Source organism: Mustela erminea, chromosome 4 (genome assembly GCF_009829155.1).
Source record: "Mustela erminea isolate mMusErm1 chromosome 4, mMusErm1.Pri, whole genome shotgun sequence".
Taxonomy (NCBI): Eukaryota; Metazoa; Chordata; class Mammalia; order Carnivora; family Mustelidae; genus Mustela; species Mustela erminea.
In genome coordinates this window covers 49,635,318-49,657,168 of record NC_045617.1, presented here as the reverse complement: position 1 = coordinate 49,657,168, position 21,851 = coordinate 49,635,318, and positions in this window count along the sequence as shown.

The following is a 21,851-nucleotide window of genomic DNA, read 5'->3' as shown; positions in this document are numbered from 1 at the left end:
GAATTGCATTAAATGTGTAGATTGCTTTAGGTAGCATAGACATTTTCACAATATTTATTCTTCCAATCCAGGAGCATGGAACATTTTTCCATTTCTTTGTGTCTTCCTCAATTTCTTTCATGAGTACTTTATAGTTTTCTGAGTATGGATTCTGTGCCTCTTTGGTTAGGTTATTCCTAGGTATCTTATGGTTTTGGGTGCAATTGTAAATGGGATTGACTCCTTAATTTCTCTTTCTTCTGTCTTGCTGTTGGTGTAGAGAAATGCAACTGATTTCTGTGCATTGATTTTATATCCTGACACTTTACTGAATTCCTGTATAAGTTCTAGCAGTTTTGGAGTGGAGTCTTTGGGTTTTCCACATATAGTATCATATCATCTGCGAAGAGTGATAATTTGACTTCTTCTTTGCCGATTTGAATGCCTTTAATTTCCTTTTGTTGTCTGATTGCTGAGGCTAGGACCTCTAGTACTATGTTGAATAGCAGTGGTGATAATGGACATCCCTGCCGTGTTCCTGACCTTAGCGGAAAAGCTTTCAGTTTTTCTCCATTGAGAATGATATTTGCGGTGGGTTTTTCATAGATGGCTTTGATGATATTGAGGTATGTGCCCTCTATCCCTACACTTTGAAGAGTTTTGATCAGGAAGGGATGCTGTACTTTGTCAAATGCTTTTTCAGCATCTATTGAGAGTATCATATGGTTCTTGTTCTTTCTTTTATTGATGTGTTGTATCACATTGACTGATTTGCGGATGTTGAACCAACCTTGCAGCCCTGGAATAAATCCCACTTGGTCGTGGTGAATAATCTTTTAATGTACTGTTGAATCCTATTGGCTAGTATTTTGTTGAGTATTTTCGCATCTGTGTTCATCAAGGATATTGGTCTATAGCTCTCTTTTTTGCTGGGATCCTTGTCTGGTTTTGGGATCAAGGTGATGCTGGCCTCATAAAATGAGTTTGGAAGTTTTCCTTCCATTTCTATTTTTTGGAACAGTTTCAGGAGAATAGGAATTAGTTCTTCTTTAAATGTTTGGTAGAATTCCCCCGGGAAGCCGTCTGGCCCTGGGCTTTTGTTTGTTTGGAGATTTTTAATGACTGTTTCAATCTCCTTACTGGTTATGGGTCTGTTCAGGCTTTCTATTTCTTCCTGGTTCAGTTGTGGTAGTTTATATGTTTCTAGGAATGCATCCATTTCTTCCAGATTGTCAAATTTATTGGCGTAGAGTTGCTCATAGTATGTTCTTATAATAGTTTGTATTTCTTTGGTGTTAGTTGTGATCTCTCCTCTTTCATTCATGATTTTATTTATTTGGGTCCTTTCTCTTTTCTTTTGATAAGTCAGGCCAGGGGTTTATCAATTTTATTAATTCTTTCAAAGAACCAGCTCCTAGTTTCGTTGATTTGTTCTATTGTTTTTTTGGTTTCTATTTCATTGATTTCTGCTCTGATCTTTATGATTTCTCTTCTCCTGCTGGGCTTAGGGTTTCTTTCTTGTTCTTTCTACAGCTCTTTTAGGTGTAGGGTTAGGTTGTGTACCTGAGACCTTTCTTGTTTCTTGAGAAAGGCTTGTACCACTATATATTTTCCTCTCAGGACTGCCTTTGTTGTGTCCCACAGATTTTGAACCGTTGTATTTTCATTATCATTTGTTTCCATGATTTTTTTCAATTCTTCTTTAATTTCCCGGTTGACCCATTCATTCTTTAGAAGGATGCTGTGTAGTCTCCATGTATTTGGGTTCTTTCCAAACTTCCTTTTGTGGTTGAGTTCTAGCTTTAGAGCATTGTAGTCTGAAAATATGCAGGGAATGATCCCAATCTTTTGATACCGGTTGAGTCCTGATTTAGGACCGAGGATGTGATCTATTCTGGAGAATGTTCCATGTGCACTAGAGAAGAATGTGTATTCTGTTGCTTTGGGATGAAATGTTCTGAATATATCTGTGATGTCCATCTGGTCCAGTGTGTCATTTAAGGCCTTTATTTCCTTGCTGATCTTTTGCTTGGATGATCTGTCCATTTCAGTGAGGGGAGTGTTAAAGTCCCCTACTATTCTTGTATTATTGTTGATGTGTTTCTTTGATTTTGTTATTAATTGGTTTATATAGTTGGCTGCTCCCACGTTGGGGGCATAGATATTTAAAATTGTTAAATCTTCTTGTTGGACAGACCCTTTGAGTATGATATAGTGTCCTTCCTCATCTCTTATTATAGTCTTTGGCTTAAAATCTAACTGATCTGATATAAGGATTGCCACTCCTGCTTTCTTCTGATGACCATTAGCATGGTAAATTCTTTTCCACCCCCTCACTTTAAATCTGGAGGTGTCTTCAGGCTTAAAATGAGTTTCTTGGAGGCAACATATAGATGGGTTTTGTTTTTTTATCCATTCTGATACCCTGTGTCTTTTGACAGGGGCATTTAGCCCATTAACATTCAGGGTAACTATTGAGAGATATGAATTTAGTGCCATTGTATTGCCTGTAAGGTGACTGTTACTGTATATGGTCTCTGTTCCTTTCTGATCTACCACTTGTAGGCTCTCTCTTTGCTTAGAGGACCCCTTTCAATATTTCCTGTAGAGCTGGTTTGGTGTTTGCAAATTCTTTCAGTTTTTGTTTGTTCTGGAAGCTTTTAATCTCTCCTTCTATTTTCAATGATAGCCTAGCTGGATATAGTATTCTTGGCTGCATGTTTTTCTCGTTTAGTGCTCTGAAAATATCATGCCAGCTCTTTCTGGCCTGCCAGGTCTCTGTGGATAAGTCAGCTGCCAATCTAATATTTTTACCATTGTATGTTACAGACTTCTTTTCCCGGGCTGCTTTCAGGATTTTCTCTTTGTCACTGAGACTTGTAAATTTTACTATTAGGTGACAGGGTGTGGGCCTATTCTTATTGATTTTGAGGGGCGTTCTCTGAACCTCCTGAATTTTGATGCTCGTTCCCTTTGCCATATTGGGGAAATTCTCCCCAATAATTCCCTCCAGTATACCTTCTGCTCCCCTCTCTCTTTCTTCTTCTTCTGGAATCCCAATTATTCTAATGTTGTTTCGTCTTATAGTGTCACTTATCTCTCGAATTCTCCCTCGTGGTCCAGTAGCTGTTTGTCCCTCTTTTGCTCAGCTTCTTTATTCTCTGTCATTTGGTCTTTTATATCACTAATTCTTTCTTCTGCCTCATTTATCCTAGCAGTGAGAGCCTCCATTTTTGATTGCACCTCATTAATAGCTTTTTTGATTTCAACTTGGTTAGATTTTAGTTCTTTTATTTCTCCAGAAAGGGCTTTTATATCTCTCGAGAGGGTTTCTCTAATATCTTCCATGCCTTTTTCGAGCCCGGCTAGAACCTTGAGAATTGTCATTCTGAACTCTAGATCTGACATATTACCAATGTCTGTATTGATTAGGTCCCTAGCCTTCGGTACTGCCTCTTGTTCTTTTTTTGTGTTGAATTTTTCCGTCTTGTCATTTTGTCCAGATAAGAGTATATGAAGGAGCAAGTAAAATACTAAAAGGGTGGCAACAACCCCAGGAAAATATGCTTTAATCAAATTAGAAGAGATCCCAAATCATGAGTGGGGAGAAAGGGGATAAAAAGAGGTTCAAAAAGGAAGAAAGAAAAAAAAAAAAAAAGAAAAAAAAAAGAAAAGAAAAGAATTAAAAAAAAAAGAAAACAAATAAGAAAAATATAAAAAAGAAAAAAATATATATATTAGATAAACTAGTTAAAAAATGTTAAAAAAGAAAAAGGTAAAAGTTAAAAAAAAATTTTACCAGAAGGCGAGAAAAAAAACAAAAAATGAAAAAGAAAAAAATTAAATTAACTGCAAGACTAAAAAAAATCACAGGGAAAAAGCCATGACTTCCGTGCTTTGCTTTCTCCTCCTCTGGAATCTGCTGCTCTCCTTGGTATTGAAACCGCACTCCTTGGTAGGTGAACTTGGTCTCGGCTGGATTTCTTGTTGATTTTCTGGGGGAGGGGCCTGTTGTAGTGATTCTCAAGTGTCTTTGCCCCAGGTGGAATTGCACCGCCCTTACCAGGGGCCGGGCTGAGTAATCCGCTCGGGTTTGCTTTCAGGAGCTTTTGTTCCCTGAGCGCTTTCCGTAGAGTTCCGGAGGACGGGAATACAAATGGCGGCCTCCTGGTCTCCGGCTCCGGGCCAAGAGCCCAGGGCCCCACTCCTCAGTGCGCCCTCAGAGAACAGCGCCCATTTACTCCTGTCTGCCTGACCTCCGGCCGCGCTCCGAGCTCACTGAGCCTGCGACCTTTCAGAAAGTGGTTGTTTTTCTCTTTCCAGAATTGTTGTTCTTCTCTTCGATCTGCCGATGGATTTTCAGGTGTTTGCAATCTTTAGATAAGCTATCTAGCTGATAAGATAAGCCGGCTAGCTGAAGTAGTCTCAGCCTGCTACTTCTCCGCCATCTTGACTCCTCCCCTTTTCATAGCATTATTTATGATCTTTTGTATTTCTGTAGTATCAGTTGTAATGTCCCCTCTTTCATTTCTCATTTTATTTATTTGAGCCATTCTCTTTTTTTCTTGGTGAGACTAGCTAAAAACTTGTCTATTTTATCTTTTTGAAAAATCAGCTCTTAGTTTCATTGATCTTTTCTGTTGTCTTTTTAGTTTCCATTTTAATTATTTCCACTCTAATTTTTATTCTTTTTTTCTTTCTACTAAGTATGAGCTTCATTTCTTCTTTTTCTAGTTCCTTTTAGATGTAAAGTTAAATGGTTTATTTGAAATTTCTCTTGTTTCTTGAGGTAAGCCTGTATTGCTGTGAACTTCCCTCTTAGAATCACTTTTACTGCATCTCATAGATTTTGATATTTTGCATTTCTCTTTTCCTTTGTCTCTAGGAGTATTTTGATTTCTCCTGTGATTTCTCTTATGACTCAGTAGCTGTTTAGTAACATGTTATTTATCTCCATGAATTAGTAATTTTTCCAGTTTTTTTTCTTATAATTGATTTCTAGTTTCATACCATTGTGATTGAAGAGAAGATTGATATGATTTCAGTTATCTTAAATTTATTGAGACTTGTTTTGTGACCTAATACATGATCTATCCTCAAGAATGTTTATATGCACTTGAATGTATATTCTGCTATTTTGGGATGGAATATTCTGTATATAACTAGATTCATCTGGTCTAATTTGTTATTCAAAGAACTGTTTCCTTGATGAATTTTCATCTTCATGATCTATCGATTGATGTAAATGGGGGTGTTAAAATCTACTACTATCCAGTACATTTTACTACTGTCATTTTCTCCTTTTATGTCTGTAAATATTTTTTATGTATTTAGGTGTTCTTATGTTGGGTGCATAGATATTTACAGTTATTATATCCTCGTGTTGGATTAATCCCTTTACCATTATGCAGTGCCCTTCTTTGTCTCTTTTTACAGTCTTTGTTGTAATGTCTATTCTGTTTAAGTATTGCTACCCCAGTTCTTTGTTGTTGTTGCTTGCTTCCCTTTATGTGGAATATTTTTGCATCTTTTCACTTTCGTTGTATAGTTTTCTTTAGGCCTAATGTGAGTCTCTTGTTAGCAGCATATGGATGGGTCTTGTTTATTCATCCATTCAGTCACCCCTATGACTTTTGATTGGAGTATTTATATCATTTACATTTAAAGTAATTATTAATAGGTATGTATTTATTGACATTTTAAAAATTGCTTTTGGGGTGTTTTTGTAGTTCTTCTCTATTTCTTTTTTCTTCTCTTGCTCTTGTACTTTGAAGGCTTTTTTTAGTGTTATGTTTGGATTCCTTTCTGTGTGTGTGCTTGTGTGTGTGTGTGTGTGTGTATCTATTATAGGTTTTTGATTTGTGGTTACTGTTATATTCAAATATAATCTATGTTTAAAACAGTCTATATTAAGTTGCTTAATTTCAAACTCATCCTAAAACCACTAAATTTTTACGCTCCACATTTTATATATTTTACATCTTTTTATTTTCTGTATTTCTTGACTAATTTTTGTAGATATAATTGATTTTACTACTTTTGTGCTTAAATTCCATACTAGATTTATAAGTGACTAATCTACCTTTGCTATATGTTTGCTTTTACCTATGAAATTTTTTTCCTTTTATAATTTTCTTCTAGTTATGATCTTTGCACTTGCAGAATTTTCTTCAACATTTTTATGAGGCTAGTTTAGTGATGACGAACTCCTTTAACTTTTGTCTGGGAAAATTCTTTACCTTTCTTTCAGTCCTTCATGATAAACTTGCTGGATAGAGTATTCTTGTTTGTAGATTTTTTTCCTTTCTGCACTTTGACTGTATTTTGCCTCTCCCTCTGGCCTTCAAAGTTTCTGCTAAAAAAAATCAACTGACAGCTTTATGGGGTTTTCCTTGTATGTAACTATTTTCTTTTTCTCTTGATGTTTTTAAGATTCTGTCATTAATTTTGTCATTTTAATTATTTTGTGTCTTGATATGGATCTCTTTGGGTTCATTTTGTTTGGAAATCTCTGTGTGTCCTAAACCTGAATATCTGTTTCCATTCCCAGATTAGGAAAGTTTTTAGCCATTAGTTCTTCAAATAAGTTTTCTGTCTCCTTTTCTCTCTCTTTTCCTTCTGTGATCCCTATAACACAAATGTTCTTGTCCTTGATAATGTCACAAAATCCCCTTAACTTATTCTCATTATTATTCTTTTTTTCTTTTTGTTCTTCATCCTGGTTGCTTCCTATCACTCTGTCTTATAGATCACTGATTCATTCTGCAATCTCTAATCTGCTGTTGATTCCCTCCGTTGTAGTTCTCATTTTAATTACTGTAGTCTTCAGCTTTAACTGGTTCTTTTTTATATTTTCTAACTCTTTGTTGAAGTTCTTACTGAATTTATCCACTCTTTTCTCAGGTCCAGTGAGTATCTTTATGATCATTACTCTGAACTATCTATCAGGCATATTGTTTATCTGCATTTCATTTAGCTCTTTTTCTGTGATTTTGTCTTATTCTTTCATTTGGGACATACTCCTTTGTCTCCTCATTTTATCCAATTCTCTGTCTTTGTGCTTTTTTCTATATCTTGGGTATATCAGCTACATCTCCTGGTCTTGAAAGTAGTGGCATTATGTAGAAGAGGTCCTGTGGTGCCTATGGCATAATTCCCTCCCCCCATCACCAGAACCAGGTGCTTCAGGAGTGTCTTCAGTGTGGGCTGTGTGTACCCCTCTGTTATGGCTGAGTCATATTTGCTATGTGCACACTGGTGAATGAAGTTAGCTTTTCAGCACAGCTGGTTGCAATGACCTGCTTTGCCTGCTTTGGGTGCACTGGACAGGGTGTGCTTCCCATGGTATGAAGAGACCCAGCTGCATCTGTTGGGCTCACTATTGAGTAGGTCTACAACACAATCTGCCTGTCTACAATTAGCTTGTGCCATAGATGCAGGTGCACTAATGGGCAGGGCTTGCTCCCTACATAGCCAGATAAGAGGCCTGGCTGCTGGACATGTGGGTGTGTCTATTTTATGGAGTTATCTCCTCCACTCAGGAGTCACTTTGGAGTGGTACCAGTTCTGTCTGTACTGCCTGGCTGTTGTGGTGAGGCAGAAATTACTTAGAAATGATGCCTGTGAAGGTAGTCAGGTTGGGTGGTGTGATTCTGCAAGGCTATGCCAGTGTGGAGCACACAGTGGTAGCGAAGTAAGTGGAGTGTGTTAGAATGGGTTTGTGCAAGCATCTGACCATCTAGACTATGAAAGGACAGGAAAAATATTACTTGCCAGCACTTTTATTCCTGGAGAAATCTGCAGATACCTGCCCCTCCAAAACATACTCTAAGATTAACCAGTAAATGTCCTTCACATATACCCCAAGCTCTTTTCAAACTGCTAGTTCTGTGCTGTTTTGGGTTAAATTATTTAGCATGCTGGCTCCTGTTCAGGACTGAGTTCCTATTATTCTGTGGTCTCCCCCAGAACTGATTGATGTTCAAAGCCAGATGTTATGGGGAGTCATCTTCCCAATGTGAGTCCCCAAGGTCTGGGGTACCCAGTGTGGAGTGTGATCCCCTCACTCCTCTGTGCTTGGGATGTACTTCCTATTTGTGGTCTTTTTGATGTGGCCTTCTCTCTATGACTAGCTGTGGAAGATCTGTTCTGCCAGTCTTCGGGTTGTTTTTAGGGTTATTTTAATAGATATTGTGTTGCCTCAGTGTGTTTGTAGGTTGAAGCAAATTTAGGATCCTCCTGTTACATCACCTTACCCCTTTCCTCATATGAAGATTTGTTATTAATTAATTCCATTTCTTTTCAGCTTAAAGAAGTTCTTTTAATATTTCTTGTAAGGCTAGTTTAGTGGTGATGAAGTCCTTTGGTTTTTGCTTATCCAGAAGGCAGTTAATCTTTTCAATTCTCAATAATAACCTTGCCATGTAGAGAATTCTTGGTTTTTCTTTTTCTTTTTCATTTTCTCTTCAGGTCTTTGAATGTGTCATGCCACTTTCTTCTGGCCTGCAAAGTTTCTGATGAAGAATCAACTTTCCCTTGTACATAACAAGTTGTTTTTTTCTCGCTGCTTTTAAGATTCTCTTGAATTTTTACCATGTTAATTGTAACGTCTCTTGGTATGGATCTTGGTATGGACCTGAGTCCCATTTCCTTCACCATATTGAGAAATTTTTTGGTCATTATTACTTTAATTAAGTTTTGAGGCCCTTTTTCCCCTTTCTTCTCATTTTGAGACCTCTACAATGTGAACATTATTCCACTTGTTGTTGCTTGAAAGGTCATTTAAGTAGCTTCACTTTTTAACTTATTTTTTTTTCTTTTGCTGCTCTGGATGAATTCTACTGTTTTGTCATCTAGCTCCCTGATCCATTGTACTGATTCATTCAGTCTGCTGTTGAACCCCTATAGTGTTTTGGGTTTTTTCCCCAGTTCAGTTACTGTACTCTTCAACTTTGTAACTTCTGATTGGTACTTTCTCATATTTTCCACCTCCTTATTAAAATTCTTGCTGCGTTCATTTATTCTTCTAGGTCAGTGAGCATCCTTATGACTTCACTGTGAACTCTTTATTAGGTAGATTGATTATCTCTATTTCATTAAGGTCTTTATCTTGTTCCTTTATTTGAAGCATATTCCTCTGTCTTCTCATTTTGCCTGACTCTGTGTTTGTTTCTCTGTGTTAAACAGCTATATGACAAATCAGCTATTTGTCCCAGTGTTGAAGAAGTAGCCTTCTATAGAAGATGTCTCAAGGAACTCATTAATTCTTTCCCTCCTGGCCCTCAGAGCAGGCACGCAGGGGCATCCTCTGTGTGAGCTACACACACCCACCTTCTGGAAAACTGGGATAGTCAGGGTCCCCAGTGAGGTGTACCCTCTGGTGTTAAAAAGCTAGAGAATTCCGAAATGGTGCCCACCAGCAGTAGCATTAGCAAGTTAAAATGAGATCATAAAACTGGTAATCACCAGTCTCTGTTCCCAGGAAGAGTCCCAACAAGTTCCTGCCTCTTTAGCAGCAGATGCTTTAAGATTACTAAGAGGGTAAATACCTAGTAGTGCAATTGCAGAGTCATAGGGTAGCTCTATTTTTAATTTCTTAAGGAATCTCCATGTTGTTTTCCAAAGCAGCTGTACCAACTTGCTTTCCCACCAACAATGTAGGAGAGAGATGTAGTGAAAAGAAGGACTACCCGTATCCCAATGTTTATAGCAACAATGGCCACAATCACCAAACTATGGAAAGAACCAAGATGCCCTTCAATGGATGAATGGATAAAAAAGATATGGTCCATATATACAATGGAGTATTATGCCTCCATCAGAAAGGATGAATACCCAACTTTTCTATCAACATGGGTGGGACTGGACGAGATTATGCTGAGTGAAATAAGTCAAGCAGAGAGAGTGAGCTATCATATGGTTTCACTTACTTGTGGAGCATAAGGAATAACATGGAGGACATTGGGAAATGGAGCAGAGAAGTGAGTTGGGGGAAATCGGAGGGGGAGACAAACCATGAGAGACTGTGGACTCTGAGAAACAAACTGAGGGTTTTGGAGGAGAGGTGCGGGGATTAATGAGCCTGGTGGTGGGTATTGTAGAGGGCATGTACTGCATGAAGCACTGGGTGTGGTGCATAAACAATGAATTTGTTTTGAGTTAGTGTTATTTTTCTTTCCTTTGATATGTTACAAGAAGCAGAATTGCTGGGCCATATTGTAGTTTAAATTTTTTGAGGAATTTACAGACTGTTTTCCATAGTGGCTGTACTAATTTATAATCCCACCAACAGTGCACAAGTGTTCTCTCTTCTCCACTTCCACACCAACATTTATTATCCCTTGTCTTTTTGATAATGGTAATTCTAACAGGCATAAGATGATATCTCATTGCATTTCCCTATGACTAGTGATGTTGAGCTGTTGAGCATTTTTTAAATTAACATAATGTATTATTTGTTTCAGGGGTACAGGTCTGTGATTCATCAGTCTTACACAATTCACAACACTTACCATAGCACATACTCTCCCCAATGTCCATCACACAGACACTCCATCCCTCTCACCCCCTCCACTCCAGGAACTCTCAGTTTGTTTCCTGAGATTAAGAGTCTCTTATAATTTGTTTCCCTCTCTGGTTTTATCTTATTTTATTTTTCCCTTCTTTCCCCTATTATCCTCTGTCTTATTTCTCAAATTCCTCATATCAGTGAGATTATATGATAATTGTCTTTCTCTGACTGACTTATTTCACATAGTATAATACCCTCTAGTTCTATCCACATCATGGCAAATGGCAGGATTTCATTTTTTATGGCTGCATAATATTCCATTTTACCTGCATGTATGTTATATATTGTATGTATATTATTGTGTGTGTGTGTGTATATATATATATATGTAGTCTTCTTTATCCATTCATCTGTTGATGGACATCAAGTTTCTTTCCATAGTTTGGCTATTGTGGACATTGCTGCTATAAAAACTGGGATGCACATGCCCCCTTGGATCACTACATTTGTATCTTTGGGGTAAATATCCAGTAGTGCACTTGCTTGGTCATAGGGTAGCTCTATTTTTAACTTCTTGAGGAACCTCCATACTATTTTCTAGAGTGGCTGTTCCGGTTTCCATTCTCACCAACAGTGTAGGGGATTCCCCTTTCTCCTCATCCTCACCAGCATCTGTTAATTTTACCCATTATGACTGGTGTGAGGTGGTATCTCATTCTGGTTTTGATTTTTATTTCTCTGATGCTGGGTGATGTTGAGCACTTTTTCATGTGTCTGTTGGCTATTTGGATGTCTTCTTTGCAGAAATGTCTGTGCATGTTTTCTGCCCATTTCTTGATTAGGTTATTTGTTCTATGGGTGTTGAATTTGTTAAGTTCTTTACAGATTTTGGATATTAGCCCTTTATCTGATATGTCATTTGCAAATATTTTCTCCATTTCTGTCAGCTGTCTTTTGTTTTTTGTTTTTTACTGTTTCCTTTGCTGTGTAAAACTTTATCTTGATGAAGTCAAGCATCTTTTCATCTACCTGTTCGCTATTCTTATAACTTCTTAGAAAAATATCTATTCCAGTCCTTTGTCCATTTTTAATTGGATTATTTGCTTTTTTGCTATTGGGTTGTGAGTTCTTTATATATTTTATATATTAATCCTTTATCAGATATGTAGTTTATAAATATTTTTTCCCATCCTGTGGACTATCTTTTCAGTTCATTAATGGTTTCTTTTAGTTTGACGTAGTCCCACTTGTTTTTTTATTATGTTACTCATGTTTTAGGTGTGATTTCCAAAAAAACATTACCTAGATCCATATCAAGAAGCCTTTTTCCTGTGTTTTGTTTTATGAGTTTTATGGTTTCAGGTCTTGCATTTAAGTCTTGAAACCATTTTGAGTTCATTTGCATGAGTGATATAAGATAGGGATCAAGTTTCATTATTTCACATAACAATATCCAGTTTTCCCAGCACTATTTATTGATGGGACTACCTTTTCTCCAGTGAGTATTCTTGGCTCCGTTATCAAATATTAGTTGACTGTTTATGTGTGGGTTTATTTCTGGGCCCTCAGTTCTGCTCCATTGATCTAGTTATCTGTTCCATACTGTTTTGGTTACTATAGCTGGAAATCAGGAAATATGATGTCTCATGATTTGTTCTTTTTTCCCAAAGAATGCTTTTGCTATTCAAGGTCTTTTGCAATTCCATATACATTTTTTTAAAGATTTTATTTATAGATTTTATCTATTTGTCAGAGAGAGTGAGAGAGAGCACACACAAGCAGGCAGAGTGGCAGGCAGAGGCAAAGAGAGAAGCAGGCTCCCTGCAAAGCAAGGAGCCCAATGTGGGACTCGATCCCAGAACCCTGGGATCATGACCTGAGCTGAAGGCAGCAGCTTAACCAACTGAACCACCCAGGGATCCCTCCATATAAATTTTAATATTGTTTTTTCTACTTTTGTAAAAAATGCTGTTGGAATCTTGATATTAAGATTGGTATTAAATCAATAGATAGCTTTGGGTAGTATGGCCATTTTAACAATATTAATTCTTCCAATCCATAAACATGGGATTGCTTTCCATTTACTTGGGTCTTCTTTCATCAGTGTTTTGTAGTTTTCAAAGTAGAGATTTTTTATCTCCTTGGTTACATTTATTCCTAATTATTTTATTATTTTTGATGCTATTATAAATGTGATCAATTTCTTTTTCAGAAAATTTAGTGTATGCTGTTTATTTTTATATGTTAACTTTATATCTTGTGACATTAGTGAATTTTCTTATTCATTCTAACTGTTCTTTGGTGGAGTCTTTAGGATTTTGTACATATAAAATCATGTCATCTGCAAATAAAGATAATTTTACATTTTCCTTTCCAATTTTGATGGTTTGTATTTCTTTTTCTTATCTGACTTATCCAGCTAGGACTTCCAATACTATGTTGAATAAGAGTGATAAGAGTAGACACCCTTATGTTTTTCCTGATCTTAGAAAAAACGTTTTCAACCCTTTACCATTCAGTTTGATATTAGCTGTGGTATTTACATATATGACCTTTATATGTTGAGATATGTTTTCCCTATGTTTAATTTAAGTTTTTTATCATAAATAACTGTTGATTTGTCAAATGCTTTTTCTGTCTCGTTGAGATGATCATGTGATTATTTTTCTTTCATTTTATTACAATCACATTGATTGATTTGTTTATGTTAAGCCACTCCTGCAGCCCAAGGATAAATCCAATTTGATCATGGCGAATGATCCTTTTCATATGCTGCTGAATTCAGTTTGCTAGTGTTTTGTTGAATATTTTGCATCCATATTAATCAAGAATATGGGCCTATAGTTTTCTTTCTTGGTAATATCTTTATCTGGCTTTAGTATCAGGGTAATGCTGGACTCATAAAATGAGTTTGGGGGTGTTTCCCCCTCTTCAGTTTTTTGAAAGAGTTTGAGAAGAATTCATTTTAATTCTTTAAATGTTAATAAAACTCACAGGTGAAGACAAGTGTCCCTGGACTTTACTTTGTTGACAAATTTTTTATTACTGGTTCAATCTTCTTACTAGTAATCAATCTATTCAGATGTTCTATTTCTTCTTCATTCAATATTGGTAGGTTGTATGTTTCCAGGAATTTTTTCATTTCCTTAGGTCATCCAGTTTGTTGGTGTATAACTGTTCGTAGAGCTGTACAGTCTATTTTTTTAATATTTTATTTATTTACTTGACAGAGAGAGACTGAGAGCACAAGCAGAGGGAGTGGGAGAGGGAGAAGCAGGCTTCCCACTGAGCAGGGAGCCCAATGTGGGGCTCAATCCCAGGACCCTGGGATCATGACCTGAGCTGAAGACAGATGCCTGACTGAGCCACCTAGGTACCCCAGAACTGTACAGTTTTAAATGGTCTAAATGTTACGTGAATTTGATGTCAATAAAAAAAAATTACTATGCTATTCAAATTCCATTTGTTGCATTAACACTGTGATACATTTTTATTTTAAAATTCAATATTCAGGGGTGCCTGGGTGGCTCAGTTGTTTGAGCAATTGTTGATTGACTGTTGATTTCAGCTCAGGTTATTATTTCAGGATCCTAGGGTTGAGTCTTGCACAGGCTCGCCACCCAAAGAAGGTCTGTTTGTCTCTCTCCAACTGCGTCTCCACCCATTCACACACACACTGTCTCTCTCCCTCAAATAAATAAATAAACAAATCTTTTAAAAATAAAAAAATAAAATTCAATATTTTCAGTCTTGTTAAAGTTAGTATCTTTGTAACAATTTAAACTAGAATGAACAAAATTAGATGTTTAAAAATGGGTGAAGGTGTAGGTTAAATCTGATAAGATTGCAAATGTTTTACCATTTTCACCTAAAAAATAACAGTTTCGTATGAATCAATTTAATAGTTTACAAATTCTTTTAGAAGGTACATATATAGTGAGTTTGAAAACCACTGATGTAAAGGATCTGAAAAATAGGTAAGTTTAGCACCTGCTAAGTTAGGGGGAAAGTTAAATTTTGGTGAGTGAGAATTTTCAAAGTAGGTGAATGGAGCATAAGCAGTTTGCAACAAGAGGCAGTGTATAAGAGCTCAGACTCTGGGACCAAGTGTCTTTCTCAGCTTCCTGAACTATAAAATTGTGATGATATTAGTACTTAACTTATAAGGTTGTTTTGAGTATTAAGTAACTGTATGAATGTAAAGAGCTTAAAATAATAGTATGTAAATATGTGTTTATCCTCAGTTATTATCACAATAACATGGCATAACAGACAAGCATAAAATCTCAATTGCATAAAACAATAAGCATTAATTTCTCACTGCATACTCTATGGGTTGATTTAGGGTTGGGCCCATATGTGCTCCAAAGTTTCTCATCCTCCTTGAGCCGAAAGCTAACCTAACCATGTTCTTCCCATGGCAAAAAGGAAGAACATGAACAAAAAAAATTCCTTGATTGTGAACCAAATTCATGCTTCTACCACAACCATTGGTATACCCATTCTTAGAAATGGTCCACTTTTCTACTCCACCAAACAAGCAACATGCATCCTGGACAGCATGGATTTAAAAAGAAGACAGATTTTCCTTGCATTTGAATATGTTTTGAATAGAATTTTCTCTTTCCTTCTTTAGATAAGCCTGCCTTGTGTACTATCTGAATAATTTCATCATAGCACCTACTGAAGAAAAATAATTTGAAATATACATTTTATGTGTTAGCTAAGAGATTTACCTTGTGCTGAGCAGGTGAGACAAGATTCAAAGGGAATTTACATATCTGTCTATAGTTTGGCCTTTATGTTTTATTATCAGAATTAAAACAAAGTTTTAATTTCACTTTCTGCTTTCTGGTGAATAAACAAAGGAAGATCATTTTGATAAAGAGACTTAATGGGAAAACTTGATATGTTATACCTTTGCAGATAACTCAATTTATGAGCTCAGGGAACAGTTTACCAATTTCTTCTTCTCAAATAGTCCGTTTAGCTTGCAAAATTCACATAAATAAAATCAACACTAACTTTTTTCCATACAGTACTGCTAACAATTGTGTGTGAAGTTATCTTACGTACCTAACCAGGCTGACAACACCTATTGCGATTAAGGATTTCCTACAAATGTAGAATATGGTTGAGTCCTTCTGGACAAAGAGCAAGACTGCACATTTCTCAGAGTTTTTAATGTGGCTTTCAAATAGTACTGGGATTATACTTGTTTCTAGAAAGAAAATTCTAACTGGTAATTACTCAGAGTGAGTGATAAACATACTCAGTTTTGTTGACAGCTATTCTTGTTAATTCCAGTTTTAATGTTCCTACATTGGTTATATTTTCTTAGAAATGAGGGAGTTGTAGCCTAGCCTTGAGAGATGGGAGGAGTAATAGGAAGTTCTAGCTATTACTCTTCCCTCTGAAATTCAAATAGAAATGTTTATGGCCCTTTGACCGCAGGTTTGGTTATTCAGTTTTAAGGAATGTGTATATAAGTACTATGCAGGCATTCATTATAATACTTTTAAGAAAATTTAATGGCATTAGAAAATTCTCATGGGAGGATCATATAATTTCTATAACAAAAAAATAGGATATAAAATTTTTTAAAAAAACATAATTCTTATTGAGATAGAATATACAGTTATTTGGAAGGAAATATACCTAAATGTTAATAATGGGCTTGGGATGATTAATATCCCAACTCTTGCACTTTCCTGTATTTATGAATTATTTAAAATGAGCCAGTATTTTGTGACTTGAAAAGTTCCTAAATACCATAAGACATAGCTTCTTCCGCATTCTTATAATATATTGGGAAGACAACATTTCATACATTAAAAACTAGCCATAAAAGGAACTTTTCTAGGCTTCCCAAATTTCTATCTTCTGTCATCTTCTTTTCTTCACTCTCTGAGTAATCTTAGTCAGTGTCATAACTTCACATAGATAACTCCATCATGTGTATCCAGACCTTGCCCTGAAGTTCATTTCTAGTCTTGGAACAACGACTACCTGGTAGGTAGCTTCATAGGGATATCTTGTCAGCACACTCAGTACACCCCAGAACAAACCCCTGAATTGTCCTCTAGGTCTGCTGATGCTCCTGCTGTCTCTAATCCTGTTAATGGCACTACTTTTTCTAGGTCATTAAGAAAGGATTTGTCCCTGCTATCCTTATTCTCCATTATCCGTCACATACAAACAATTGTCATCATATTCTAGCTAAATAACCTGCTCACATTTCATTGTTTCTTTCCATTCCCTCTGGCTATATCCAAATTATGCCTCTTCCTTGTACCTACTTACGAAGCACTTCATGTTTATTAACCTTAATACTCAAAACAGCCCTATGAGATAGGTTCTTGTCTTATCATCCCTAATTGTACATTAACTTGCCTGAGGTCACAGAGTTTACAAGTAGAGCTGGATTTGAACTCAGACCATCAACGGCCAGAAACTACACATATCCCTTTCGGCCATTCAGTTTCTAGAGCAGTAAAGGCAACAAGAGCTTTACACTAGCTCTTGCTACATACCTACATTGGTATTATCCCTATTGTAGAGATAGGAAAACCAGAAACACCTCATGAGCTAAGTCTATTCATCCCTCCACCTCCATCAAGATTAATCTTCTAAATGCTCTGTTCTGATTACTCTTTTAGAAAGAAAAACACAATACTTCTCATTGCCCAGAGAATAAAGTCCAAATTGTTTCATTGGGCATTTAGAAGTTCCCCATCTACTACCCACCTACCTTTCAGCTTTACCTGATACTCTCTACTCCTGCTGGATGGGTCCTCTGGCCATCCTTCAGCCATGACGCAGATCCTGCCTCCACTCATCTGAGCTCGAACTTCTAGTTTTGCTTCTTACCACCTACCCCAGCTCCCATGTATATATTCTCCCCTGCAAAGGAGCTTTTTGGAATTTTCACTGAACAGGAGCCATTGGTCAGGTGCATTCTGAAGACCATCAGGACTTCTCTGCCATTAAAGGACCCTGGGAAACAGAAAAATCACATTTCATTATTCCCGAGTACAAAAACTAGGCTGGACAGAGCTATCCTGCTGCTTTCTCTTTTGCAGTGGTGCCCCCAGTGCATGTTATCAGTTCAACAATAAATAGTAAAAAAAATTAAAAAGGGGGGGAAAAAGCTTGTCAGTGATGGTAGTGGGAGCAAGAAGTAGATTGGGTGTCCTTAACTATTAACCCTGAGAATGATGGTCTGGGTGGCCCCAGCCTTGTGACCTCTTGTGCCCAGATACCATTTTCATACGGCTCTCCCCTTGTGGGCTAAAGCAGTGGTTGTGACTCCTCCTTCCTCCTCTTTGTTCTTCTTATTCTCCATCTTCTTCCAAATCCTTTTGTCAGAGAAAGTCTTTAGGAGGCTCAATATAATTAATATATTTAAAACAGAGTTGCTCTGCTAGATATTAAGTGGGGAGCCGGAAGCCCTCTTTATTTGTCCCTCACTTACCAGTTCTCTCCCGTCACCTGAGGACTTCTGTATAGCCTCATTTTCAAGGGTTGTGTGAGCAGCATGTAGTCATGCATGCCTATTTAGAGGTAGGATGAAGTGGAAGGTGATTCTGTTGTTCATAAAAATTTAACATACTCAAACCCCTCTCTGCCTTATTCTCCCGTTAATTGCTTTTTTATTCTGTGCTCACGAGAACCTGGAATCAATTGTAATTCAACAAATATTTGTTTAGTTCTTGTTGAGCTGCTTTCATGATATGAGGCTCCAGGGAAATATATGGAGCAGCCCCTGCCCCTAGAATGAATATAATCTAATTGTGAGGCCAAGAGTATCACCTTCCTGAAAGTGACTCCAAAATTTTCAGTTCTGATTTCTTGCCCAAACTTCAGTACTACTTTAGTTGTCTGCCTGACTCCTGGGCTGTCTCTGCTTGGTTGTCCCACTCTCAGCTCAACTCAGCATACCTAGAAAACCCAGAAAGTGTGCAACATCAACATCAGAATTGACCGGCAAAGGAACAAAACCACTGAGAAACAGTAGGAGGCAATGGAAATCATCCATCAAAATGACAAAAGTAACACAAGTAATTGGGGAGAGCTGTGAATTACTATTAAATCTGTGTACCCTATCATTTATGAGAGGGAATGGATGTATCCTGGAGAGAATATATACCTACATTATCTCAACTGGTCTCCGTTCCCTGATGCTTATCTTGCAAACATCTCTCTATGTTAATATGATCGTAGAGTTTAAAAAAAACGTGTTTTATATATAAATGGCCTTTAACTGCAAGTCAGCAACTACATCTGCAGATCAGCAAAAGAAATAGAAATCTTTCCAAAAATGGAGGGAAAAAATTGGTCATGATGGATGTTCTAAAAGAAGAGACTATATACATAAAACCATATTTACTATAATTTCTGGATGATGACTGGGATTTCCAAGGGTAATACTGAACTCATCTTGTCTACTTATTTAAAAAAAGAAAGAAAGAAAGAAACCCTGAATAAATTGTGACTTCACTGTATTTGCTAGAAAGGACAAGTCAAGGTTATAGAGTAGCACAGTGCAGCTCACTATAAAAGAGAACTCCTAACCAGACATCTGTCCAAAGTCAGACCTGCAGTTTGGGAGAGCAGCCTGGTTCCCTTCTTAATTCAGTGATGGGCTGAGACAAATTACTGCATTTGAAGAGAGTTGAATTGAAAGGCCTCCAAAGTCCCTTCTGACTAAACATTTTATGAGTATATAAATATAAGTTCATTCGGAGGCCAAAGAGGTGAGAAATTAAAATCAGTTTGAGTTTTCTCAAAGGGGCCTTCCTAATGGAGGCAGTTACTGGGGCTTGCTTTGAAGAACTGCTAGATTTTGGAGACGGGGCAGGAAAAAGCCATCATTCTGGGTGGGAAAAACATGTCAGAGTATGGAAGAGGCTGAGCAGGTGCAGAGAAATGAAGAGGGAAGCTGATGCTGATGGAGGAAAAAAGAAATATGATAGAAAGAGCCCCTTGAGAGAGAGTAGGAGTTGAACTGTATTTGAGGCAGTGGTAAGCTTAGCAAAAACCTGACAGCTGTTCATACATTATCTGATAAACCTGACAGTTGCCTAAGGACATGTGAACTTTGGAGCAGCTCTGAAGTGAAAAGAGATAGAAAAGCTGTATGCTGTGTTAAAGCATATTCCCCAGTGATAAAGAACTGGGGTTTTCCTAAATATGGGGGTGGGCTACCAATCTGAGGTAAGATACATTTTTTTAAGGTATCTCTTGTCTATACTGAGAAGCATGGGCAGCAAGGAAAATCTGTAAACATTTGACTAAGGTCAGGAAATGACATTTTAAGAACTTGCACTACAGAGGTGAGAATAGGACCTTTAAAAACATGATAAACATTCTTTGTTTATGAATAAACAAGTACAGATATGGTACAAGATGACGTATTAAGGAATTAGGACACTGGAAGCAAACCTGACATGAAATTGCTTCAAAGGAGTCTTTAAGACCCTATCCATTTTGCAACTCTCTCATTGAATTATTAAATAAATTATATTATTACTTATAATAGATTGTGAAACCATTATTGGATGGCTTGCAGTAGTGTGTAGCTCAGAGTGATGACGTATCCCCTGGACTACAAGTGACCAATCTGAGGTCACCAGCCCCACCTGTGCCCTAGGAATAGGGCTGTGCATATTACGGCAGGTAGCCAAAAAATACCGTGGTTCCATCAGCAGCTCAAAAGCTATGATGGTTCAAGGTAGTTGGTATATTTTTATGCTTGGCCATTATTGAGCCATAACTGTATTTTTATTTTATTCTTTAAAACCTTACCAAAAAAAGAGAAAAAAAAACCCCAAAGAATATATTCAGGATATTGAGAGCGAGACAAATTATGTTCCAATCAATTTGCCCTTTTGTAATCAAAGAGACCTCAAGTCCAGAAATATCATTAACTTAGAAGAGATGAAGTCACAAACATTCTGTTACTGCTATCCAGCTATCGAGGTATGAGGAAAACAATGTTTGTGAGAATAAGACTAATCATAACATTTGTCATTTGGATAATGAGAATCCCTAGTGGTATAAAATATCAGCAAATTTTGCTCATTCTGAAAAATAGCCAAACACTTTTGTGGCTGGTGGTACCTGGTGGTTTTTTATTCCATTGTCTTCCACGATAGACTCTTATCTCTCCCTGGGTCCTACCAGTTTACAATTGGCCTTGAATTTATTTCAAATAAAATTTCTAAGATTGAATTTTTTTCCTCTCTTTTTAAAAGTATTTTATTAAGTTTTTAATTTTAATTCCAGAACATTTAACATACCGTGTGACGCTAGTTTCGGTTGTACAGTAGAGTGATTCGACAATTCTGTACAGTACTCAGTGCTCCTCATGGTAAGTGTACTCTTTAATCCCCATATCCTGTTTCCCCCATCTCCCCTCTGGGAACCACCAGTTTGTTCTCTATAGTCAAGAATCGGCTTGACTTTGTTTGTCTCTTTTTCTCTTTTTCTTTTAACCTTTGCTCATTTGTTTTGTTTCTTAAATTCCGCATGAGTTACATCATATGGTATTTCTTTCCCTGATTGACTTATTTGGCTTTAGCATTATACTCTAGCTCTGTCCATGTCCTTGCAACTGGCAAGATGTCATTTTTTTATGGCCAAATATTTTTATGAAAAATGTTTTTATGGCAGAATAATAAATTATTATTATATTTAATAATATGATAATAAATAAAACATGAATAGTAAATAAAACACACACCCCACCTCTTCTTTATCCATTCATCTATCAATGGACACGTCGGCTACTTCCATAATATGGCAACTTTATAAACAATGCTGCAATAAACATTGGGGTGCATGTATCCCTTTGCATTAGTGTTTTTTTGCATCCTTTGTGTAAATACCCAGTAATACAATTGCTGAATCATAGCATACTTCTTTTTAACTTTTTGAGAAACATCCATACTGTTTCCCTCAGTGGCTGCACCAGTTTACATTCCCACTAGCAGTACATAAAGTTTTCTTTTTCTCCAGATCCTTGCCAACACTTGTTTCTAGTGTTTTTTACTTTAGCCATTCTGAAAAGTGTGAGGTGACATCTCAGGGTGATTTTGATTTGCCTTTCCCTGACGATGATGCTGACCATGTTTTCATGTGTCTTTTGACTGTCTCAATGTTTTCTTTGGAGAAATATCTGTTCATGTCTTCTACCCATTCTTTAATTGAATTATTTGGGTTTTTTGGTGTTGAGTTGTACAAGTTCTTTATATATTTTAGATATGAGCCCTATATCAGATATGTCTTTTGCAAATACCTGCTCCCATTCTGTAGGTTGTGTTTTAGTTTTGTTGATTGTTTCCTTCGCTGCGAAGAAGTT